A 10,827-nucleotide genomic window follows, 5' to 3' on the forward strand; every position below is an offset into this window, starting at 1 on the left:
CCCCAGGGGCCTGGAGAACTAACCAAGATTCTGTTTCCCAGACCATGGGAGTCCTGAACCTTGACAATTCCTTGGCAATTCCCAGACCATGGCGTCCTGAACCTTGGCAATAGCCAGTCAATGCCTGACACGGTTTGATAGCCGCCTCAACTGAAACGAGCACCTGCTATTGTCGTTTATGTAATGTCTGTGGTATTTGTCTTTATAAACCCCTATCCCCAGCCAGTCGGCGCGCCCCTCTAGTCAGATTTCTAGACTGAGGGTACCGCTGCTGGCCAGCTAATAAAGGCTTCAACTGGCACATTCCCTTGGACTCTGAGTATCATTTCTTGCTAAACCTGCATACAACAATAGCACAGTAGAACTTGCTTGGTGGTAGAGATAGCTAGGCAAAGATCTAAAGCAGGAAAAAATCCTAGGACCCAGGCCCAGAAGCTTGGTGAACAGATGAGAGCCTTAGCAAGTGAAGTTTAAGGAGGTAATCATCTTGCAAATGCAGTGAGTGCTTCCTTACAGTCTGAATCCCAGGCACCTAACGGACCCTAATCCTGGTCCTGCTTGGACCAAAAGGAGGCCTGAAGCTGGAGCTTCATGAAGAGAGGAGTGTGAGATGAGAGTGCCTTGTGGGGCTTGAGTAAAGAGTTTGGATTTTAATCTTAAATGTTTTTAAGCTAGAAAGATATATTCGTGTGTGTGTGTGTGTGTGTGTGTGTGTGTGTGTGTGTGTGTTTTAAAGACACTGTATTTTGTAGAGAAGATTTTTGTTTCAAGCAGCTGGCTGAGTAGTGCTATCATTTAAAATATTGGAAAAAGACCACAGAATAAACTCAAAGATATAATGACCATCTCAAAGCAAATTAAAAACCAAAGAGCCAGTGTAGTTGTCAAATGAGTAGTTGGATGTTCATCTAAGGAGCTCAGGAAAGCCTGTCTTGGAGAAATACATATTTTGGACTTACCTGCATACAAGTGGTTCTCAAAGCCTAGGGATTTACCTAGCAAGAGCTTTTGTAAATATAGGTAAGATTATTCTAATTTTATGTGGAAAGATAAACTAGAATACCTAGAGCAGTTCTGAAAAGGAAGACTAAAGTAAAAGAAGTCACTTTACTTAATTTCTTATTTATTTATTTATGTATTTATTTTATTTATTTATTTATTTGGTACTGGGAATTGAACCCAGGGGTATTCTACCTTCAAGCTACAACCCTAGCCCTATTTTTTATTTTTTATTTTTATTTTTTGGTGGCACAGGGGGTGGAACCCAGAGGCTTTTTACCTCCGGGCTATCCTCCCAGACCTATTTTATATTTTATTAGAAACAGGGTCTCACTAAGTTGCTGAGAGCCTCACTAAGTAACTGAGGCTGACTTTGAACCTGTGTGATCTTCTTGTCTCAGCCTCCCAAGTGCGGGGATTACAAGCGTGCGCTACCACGCCCGGCTCCTATTTTTTATTTTTTGAAACAGGGTCTCACTAAGTTGTGGAGGGCCTCACTAAGTAGCTGAGGCTGGCTTTGAACCTGAGATCCTCCTGTATCAGCTTCTCAAGTATTAGGATCACAGGCATGTGCTACCACACCCAGCTGCTTTACTTGGTTTCAAGACTTATGTATAGCCTTGAATTCAAGACTTTGTGTTATAGATTAATGGAACATAACAGAGAACCTATAAATAAGATTATGCAAATATAGTGTGGCCAAATGACATTAGACAAAGATACTAGATCAATTCAATGGAGGAAAAATGGTCTTTTTAAAACATGGTGATGGCCAGGCGTGCTGGCCCATGCTTGTAATCCTGGTACTTGGGAGACTAAAACAGGAGAATTGCAGGTTGGTGGCCAGCCTCAGCAACTTTGTAAGGCCCTCCACAACTTATTGAGACTTTGTTTCAAAATAAAAAAATAAAATAAGGGGGGAGGTGTAGTTCAGAGGTATCACATAGACACACACAGACACACACAGACACACACACACACACACACACACACACACACGGTGCTGGAACAATTAAAATTTACGGGTAAAGAAATGAAAAATGAACCTCAATGTATTCCTCATACCTTTTACAAAATTACTTCAATCCTAAATCTCTATGAATGCTCATAATATTATTTGTATTTGCCAAAAGTAGAAGACAACACAAGTATCCATTAACTGACAAATGGATAAACAAAAGTGTTATATCCATACCATCTGTATTTGTTTCCTAGGACTATTGATAAAATTATCACAAACTTATAACAATAGGATTTTTTTTTGCATTTCTGGAGGCTAGAAGTCTGAAATCAAGATGTCAGTAGGACCATGCTTCCCCTGAAAGCCTAGGGGAAGATCCTTTGATTTTCATAGCTTCTTGTAGTTGCTGGTAACCCTTGGTAGTCCTTGGCTTGGAGATGCCTCACTTTAATCTGTTTCCCAATTTACCTGGCTTTCTCCTCTGTGTGTGGAAATTTCTTTTATAAGGATGCCAGTCATACTTGATTTAGGATTCACCTTAATCTCATATGACCTGATCCTGATTTTATATCCATGGATGCCCTATTTCCAAATAAGGTTATATTCTTAGGGTCTGGGTGGAATGAACTTATTGAGGTTACTATTCAACTCATTACACCATACAGATCCACCTGTAGCATATATTCATTCTTTTTTATGCTGAATAATGTGTGATATTAATTTCAGAGCACAGATCATGAGGTAGTATGTGCCATTAGAATACTTTTATCATTGGGAACTAGAAAAGTAGAAATAATGGAGAAAAGATGGAGAGATGGTGTGCATTCAAAATTTATTGTGAATTAGAATCAATAGAATTTGGTGATTCGATATGATGGATGATGGGAAGAGAGAAGTCAAGGCTGACAGTACAAGAACAGAGGAGGAAAATATTTGGAGGAAACAGATGAGTTTTGTTCATCAGGAAATATCTGGAGGAAGTAAATGAGTTTTTTTTTTCTGCCCAGAAACTGCCTAAATGTACAAGGAACATTGATGTCCAGATAAGTCTGGAGTTCCTGAGACCTAGGCTATCAGTTAAACTTTAGAAGTCATCTTCATAAGAAGTAATGGATATATCAAAGTGAAGACTACCAAGAGAGAAAGGAGAGGATGGATTTGAGGGACAGAGATATATGTTAGGGATCTATTACTCCTTTAGAAAACAACAAAGAAAAGGCAATAATAAAGAGTCTTAAATAGTCAGCTGGGTTTGATGGTGCACACTTCTAATCCCAACATTTGAGAGGCTGAGACAAGAGGGTTGCGGTCTGTGGACAACCTCAGTTACTTAGTGAGGCCCTTCACAACTCAGTGAGACCCAGTTTCAAAAAAAAAAAAAAGAAAGAAAGAAACAATAGTCAAATAAACAGGCTACAATGAAGAAATCAATGCTTCAATCATTTTGTGCTGGCTGGGCATGGTGACACACATTTGTAATCTCAGTAGTTGGAAGGCTGAGACAAGAGGATCACAAGTTTGAGACCAGCCTCAGCACATTAGTGAGACTCTCAGCAATCTACTGAGACCTGGTTCAGAAACAACAACAACAAGAAGTAACAAAAAGGGCTGGGAGTGTAGCTCAGAAGTGGAATGTCCTTCGGTTCAATTCCCAGTACCATATTATAACATGTACACGCGCTTGCACACAAACACCGCCACACATATACAAACACACTCACTGCACTGAATTACAACCTAAGATAATAACAATAATAATTACGAAACTCATTCTATTGTGCTTTCTGTATCCCAGTTACTGTTCTAAGGGCTTTACCTATATTAAGTCAGTTAACCCTCACCCAATTATATTGAAATAAATGCTATATTAATTTTACAGAAAGGGAAATAGAGGCACAAAGAGTTAAAGCTCCCCAAGGCCACCTACTTGAAAGTGCAGGAAAACAGTAGATGTTTTTAAGTCATTATTATCTAACACTTCATGTATCCTGACACTTTTCTAAACACTCTATATCCACTAATTCATATAATTATCACTATAGCTTTTTGGGGTGTTATTATCTCTCCATTTTATGTATAAAGAATCTAAGATATAGAAAGGTTATATAAACTGCCCCTGTTCATACAAGCAGGATGGTCTGAATTTACATCAGGCTCTCTGGCTCCAGAGTAATTCTAAGGTTGAATTTGGGAAGTATAATACCCATGAAAGTATGATCTCCTTTGGGTGATACTTGTTTCTGCATTTCTTTTAATTTCCACTCTGTAGAGGGAAGCATTCCTTTAAAAAAAAAATCTCTTTTTCACTAGAAAACCAGACTCAGAATAAACTATGATTCATCTGCAGCTAAATCACTAGTTTTATCCTGGTCAGATAAGACAAGGATAATTTGGTTTTGTCTGAAAGGTTTGGGAATTTCCCCAGGGTGACTTCCTGGAATTGGTCAAAACTCATCTACCTGGTACGTTAATGACTGCAGTGTTCTGCTTGGTTCACTGATGACAGGAGACCGGTAAAACAAAGAAGGCAAGAGACCAGCTGTACACCAGGAATACATGTTACTCAAATCTAGGCTTCTTCTAGTTCCTGGGTTTGTTTTTTATTAACTTTCAAAGGTTGACTCAAACATTAGTGATGATTAGCTAATAAAGCTCATTTTGCCATGGCAAATGGTGTTGCTGCATTTCATGAGACTTTGTCTTAGTCAGTGTTACCATTTTTTAAAATTCTTGCTTATTTTCTGTAGGAGTATGTGTGGTATTAGTTTCACATTTCAAAATGTTCTATTGGACTCTTTAAATCTTATTCTTGTCTGAGATCCACTTGGAATAATTTTTTGGAAATAATTTTGGAGTCATAAAAATGGGAAAAATATATATTTTTTCAATTATAGTCAAGGAAAAAGATGAACAATTACTTTTTGTTTTATAGAATTGATTCCCTGAATACTTACTGTTCTGCCACTGTTGTCTTCTAGGCATCAGGGAAGAAGTTCTAAGGAAGAAAGGCAAGATCCCTTACCTCAGAATGTTTGTAGTCTAGGAAGAGAAACAAATGATTAAATATATAATTAATTACCAGGAATAATAAGTTCTATGATTTATTCAGGTAGAGGGGATAGAGAGTAATGGCAGAAATGAGAATTTAAAATAGAAATTTCAGGGAAGGCCTTTCTGAGATATTATTCTCGTAGTATAGTGGGAAGTTATAAGAGTGATTTACCATTTAAAAAGGTCACTGGTTACAAGGATAAAAGATTATATGGTGGAAGCATACTAATTATATGAATTGTGGATGTAAAGTGCATAGAGAATCAGGAATACCAGTTAAGTGTCTGTTATAATAGGTTCTCAACCTTGTCTGCATATTAAAATGCTCTGGAGATAATTCTAACTAACCCCAGTCTAAAACAATTACATCAAAGTCGGGAATAGGGTCTAGGAGCTGATATTTTTGAGAATCTTCTGTTAATTTTCATGTATATCCATGGTTGGAAATGTTGTAGAAGGTAGAAGAAAGATGTTAGGAGCAGTGGCAGGTTTCTACATCCAGTAGGAAAATAAATTTTAAAAAATAGACTGTTGATGGTAAGTTACTAAAACAGGAATAATTTATATATTAATATATTTGTTTTTCTAAGGAATATTGTCAGGTGATAAAACAGACCAAATCCCTAATCAAAGACAGAAAGTTCACTGGGAAACAATGAAAATGGATATTAGCTAAGAAATATTAAGTGATTCATTATAAAGAATTAATAATTAATGAAAATGTTTGTGCTACATCTGTGTTTTCAAATATTTTAGTATGAAACAACAATATTGTGGAAGTGGTATGCAGGGAGGCCAGGAGTTATCTATGGAGGTGTCGAGATGTCAGATCCAGGATAGCCATGTGTGTACAGACAGCAGAGAAGAACGGCTGATACAATTCAAGTAAGATGATGAAGAAAGAAAAGTCAGGGATGACATTTAAATTTTATGCCTAACCAATTTGGTGATTTGGTTGCTTTTCTCCAAAATATATGGAAAAGCAGAGACAGATGTGTGTGCATGGGTCAGTTTGGATTTTGATACAGAGAGTATCACTTTAGACTTCATGATGTAGAGAATGCTAATTAAATTTTAAAATGGATGTTAAACAGAGTGTTAGATATAGATTCACAATTTGAATAGTTTTCTGGAATAAATTTCTTTGATCTTATGTTTGTTTCTTAATTGCATTATATAGAAAATTTACTCAATTGTTTTAAACTTAAACACAACCTTCCTAGGCTTTTCAAACTTTCCATAGCATTTAATTTATTTTCCTTTAAAAAATTTTTTATTGATGTATTGTAGTCGTACATCTTAATGGAGTACTAAATGGTAGAGGCATACATGCACACATCACTCAATTAGCCCTTACCCAATTCCCACTTCATTGCTTCCTCCCTCCCTCCTTCTCATTTCTTCCTATATTTTTTAATATATCCCCTACTGCCTTAAAGATAGGCATAGTGGAAGAGTGTGCCTTAATAGTATGCTAACCTTGACACTATTAAAATCACAGACTGTTGGAAAATAGAATGGCTTATAAATATATAGTTATTTTATGCTAATACATTGCAAAATTATCAATTTAAAATGTGTTAAAAGGTAACTAATTATGAAATTCCGAGCATTATTTCCAAAATTTTCTCATTTACATAGTATTTTAAAATTAGTATTATAGCAATGAACACCAAGAAGAGCTCAATAATGGGCTCTTGAATTAAAGTAGTTAGCAAAAAATAGGCTTTTAGACAAATTACTTGCTAAAAGAATTTGAGGTTATCATATTTTAAATCTGGCTTAGTATTACAACTATATTAAAATTACATGACAAGATACATAAATTAAAAATACAGATTACTGAACATAAAATATGTCATTAGTTGGAAAATACACGGAGGTCCTGGAACTAATCCCCCTTTAATATAGCTAAAATACTTATGGCTAAACTTTACTGGGTATTTACAATGGGTAGATACTCTTCTAAGCATTTTACATATATTAAATCTATCTATCATTTACATATATTAAATCTACCTGCAAGTGACCATGTTCGGTATCATTTGCATAAAAACGTGATTTTTTATGTTAAAAAGAGTCTGGCAGCTGGTATTGGTTCAATGTATAATAATTTGTGACACCATCTACCCCATTCTCTTGTTCTCTTAGTTGTAAGATGTGTCTCTTAGTTCCAAGTAGTATGAGTGTGTTAAATTCAAGGAAAAGAAAGGAAAAGGTGGTCCTAGCCATATGTTTTCTTTATCAGGGAAGCCAAACCTTTCTTAGACATTCCAACAGATTTCTGCCTATATCTTCTTTACTGGACTGTTTCCTAGTACCCTAAATTGCAAGGGAGGTTTGAAAATCAAGTATCACACTTTTTAAGCCTTTTTAGTGGATTAGGGGAGGTAAAAGAGGGCTGGGAATTGGTCTTCAATTAGACTGTTGACAAAGACGGTCACAAATCCATGTAATCATTATGAAAATCCTATCTAATTGGCACTTTTATTACCACTATTTTACAAATGATGAACTATGATAGAGCAGTTTAAAGACTGGCTCAAGGTCACACCACTAAATAACGTAGAGCTGGAAGTCAACTCAAATGGCCTATCTCAAGAGTCTGCACTTAGCCAGCTACTGCCCTGTGGAAATAAAGCCATAGATATAACATTTCAACTTCGTTTGTGAGTGACCTTCCATATATCTAACAAATTTTATGGGGTTTCTCTTTAAGGGCAATGCATCATCTAATAGTAAAATTAAATACCATACAACTCAAATTTGTAAAATCACTTAAAGAATTCTAAGCATTCTAATACTTGTGATTTTCTGGCAAATCCTGTGAGAAATAGAGGTAGATGTGATCATTTGCATTTGATAATTGGGAATACTAGATCAAAGTTGTGTTAAAGAGATCTGGGACTTAATCCAGATTTGCATAGAGGCAGGCTGTTTTTTTTTTTTTAACTTTAATTAGATATCTTTTGGGATAGAAATTTTTACTTTAGGATATCCTTAAGATTAATTTTAATTGGTATATAAAACATAAATATTGTTCATAATAATGGGGTACCAGATAATGTTTTAATACATGTATATATATATATGTATATATGTATATATGTATATGTATATGTGTATATATATATAGATATAGATATATATATAGATATATATATATAATGTTTGAATCAGGTTAAACATAGCTATCCTCTCAAAAATAATTTTTTAATTGTGGAAACTTTCAACATCCTTTCTTCTAGAATTTTGAAATGTGCCATACATTACAGTTATCTAGATTCACCCTGCTCTGCACACATGAACGTCTCTCTGCTATCTCTTACTCATTGATCAACCTCTCCTCATTCCCACCTGTCTCTGCATCCAGCCACCATTCTACTCTCAACTTCTGAGATCAACATTTTTGGATTCTACATATGAGTGAGATCTTGTGGTACTCATGTTCTGTGCCTGGCTTATTTCACTTAGCATAAAGATCTCCAGTTCCATCCATGTTGTTGCAAATGACAAAACTTTGTTATTTTTATGAATGAATAGTATTCCATTGTATAAGTATTCCACATTTTCTTTATCTCTTCATCATAGAGAATCTTCATACCTGGATTGTTTCCATTTCTACAGCTCTGAGTTACAGCCCAGCCCTTTTTATTTTTTATTTTGAATCATAATCTCACTAAATTGCTGAGGCTAGCCTTCAATCTGTAAATCTCCTGTCTCAGCCTCTCAAGTACTGAGATTACAGGCATGAGCCACTGTGCCTGACTTTATTATTAATTTTATCAGGAACCTTTATAATGTTTTCTGTTATTGCTATGCATATTTTTACATGTTTTTTTCACAATTGCTATACATGCATACATGCATTACATTCCCTACAATAGTATACCGGGGTTCTCTTTTCTCTATAATCTTTATGATAAATTTAATTATAGATTACACATTTTCTCACCTATAATAAACACTTAAAACTTTAGCCGGGCATGGGGGGTGCATGCCTATAGATAATCCTAGTACTTGGGAAGTTGAGACAGGAGGATTGCAGGTTTGAGGCCAGCTTCAGCAATTTAATTGGACCCTGTTTCAAAATAAAAAATAAAATAGAACTAGGGATATAGCTCAGAAGTAGAATGCCTCTGGGTTCAATCTCAAATAAAAAAAAATCAACAACAAAACTTTAAACTTTGTAACTAAGCATATAAATGTATCTTAACAATTTCTTACAAGGATCTCTAAGATACCACATTTTCTGGCATAGTTCCATTGAGTTATTAAAATTTTGTAAGAAAACGAGAGAGAGGGTAGTGAGTCAAGGCATAAAATTCTCATAGTTCTATTTTTAAAAATGTATTTCTCCAAGAAAATAAAAATTCTATGCAGAGAATAAATTGTATACTTTCTTGTTATTGCTTGGAAGAAATTTAAAACTTGATTATATAAATCGTGTAAAGTATTTTTTCCTTTTTTCTTTTTATTGGTGCATTGTAGTCATACATCTTAATGAGGTATAAGAAGATAGAGACACACATTGGAAGCAACCTTTTGTCTCTTGTAACAAAATTAAACAGTTTTTTCATTAACTTTTCACATTAAAATAGGCAACAATGATTTTTTTTAAATGTATACAATATTTTTAAGTAAGCAAACCTGAGATTATTTCCCTTTAGTAGATTTCTCTTGTATGTATACCATCATGTCAAAATAGTTCTTTTTTAATATTACAAGGATATAGAATATATCAATTTAATTCTAAAAATGAATTTATATAGTTACAACTATCATGGAATGCTCATAAAAGTCTTATGAGCCTGAAGAAAATGACCTCTGCTACATATGAAAGCTCTATGTTTATTTATATGTCACAGTAATTTAAACTAACCTAGCTTAAAGCTATGTTTGAAATTGTCACATTAAAATAGACTAGTGGTTGTGTGTATTCATTCGAGTCACCCCTCCATGCCAGTCTGGTATGGAACTGTACCTATACTCTGTATTTCTATCTTTTAATAAACTTCTTTAAATCTTCAAAAAAAAATAGACTAGTGGTATAAATGGGCTTTTTTTTAAACTCCAAGAAAAATTTCAAAAATATGCCTCATAATTTGTTATTTAAATAACAAACAAATGTTCAAAGGAGGTGACTGGAATGCTCTTTTTTTATGTTTTGGGAGAGAAGCAGCTATCCCTTTGCTCTCACCTGGATTTATGGTCATGAGTTTGTTTTTTATGTTCTTACAGTAGCCAGATTGACCAGACCTTTTTGAATTGTTCAGTTGCCATGAGCTAAAGAATAGATTTTCTGAGTCTTTATGCTAAAATGTTAAAATGTTATGAAAAGATAGTGAAAACAGCAAAACAAGGAAGAAAGCATATTTAAGGTAAAAAAATTACCATTAAGTATCTACAAAATGTGGGGTATTTTCTATATCTATATCTATCTATCTATTATATATATATTTGCAGTACTGTTGATTGAACCCAGGGATATTCTACCTCTGAGCTATACCTCTAGCCCTTTTTAAAAATTCTTTATTTTGAAACAGGATCTCACTAAGTTGCAGAGGGCTTCACTAAGTAGCTAAGGCTGGATTTCAACCTGTGATCCTCTTGTTTCAGCCTCCCAAGTGCTGGGATTACAAGCGTGCGCCACCATGCCCAACTCATGCTATTCTATTTAAGTCTGAGAATCACCTTAGGAATTAAGCCTCATTTTACAGTTGGGAATACTGAGGTTTTGGAATTTTAATCACTTTGGCCAGAATCATCATGTTTGAATGTAGATTTAAAACTGAGTCTCTTTTGATTTATAGCTG

Source organism: Muscardinus avellanarius (assembly GCF_963383645.1).
Source record: "Muscardinus avellanarius genome assembly, chromosome: 9".
NCBI lineage: Eukaryota > Metazoa > Chordata > Mammalia > Rodentia > Gliridae > Muscardinus > Muscardinus avellanarius.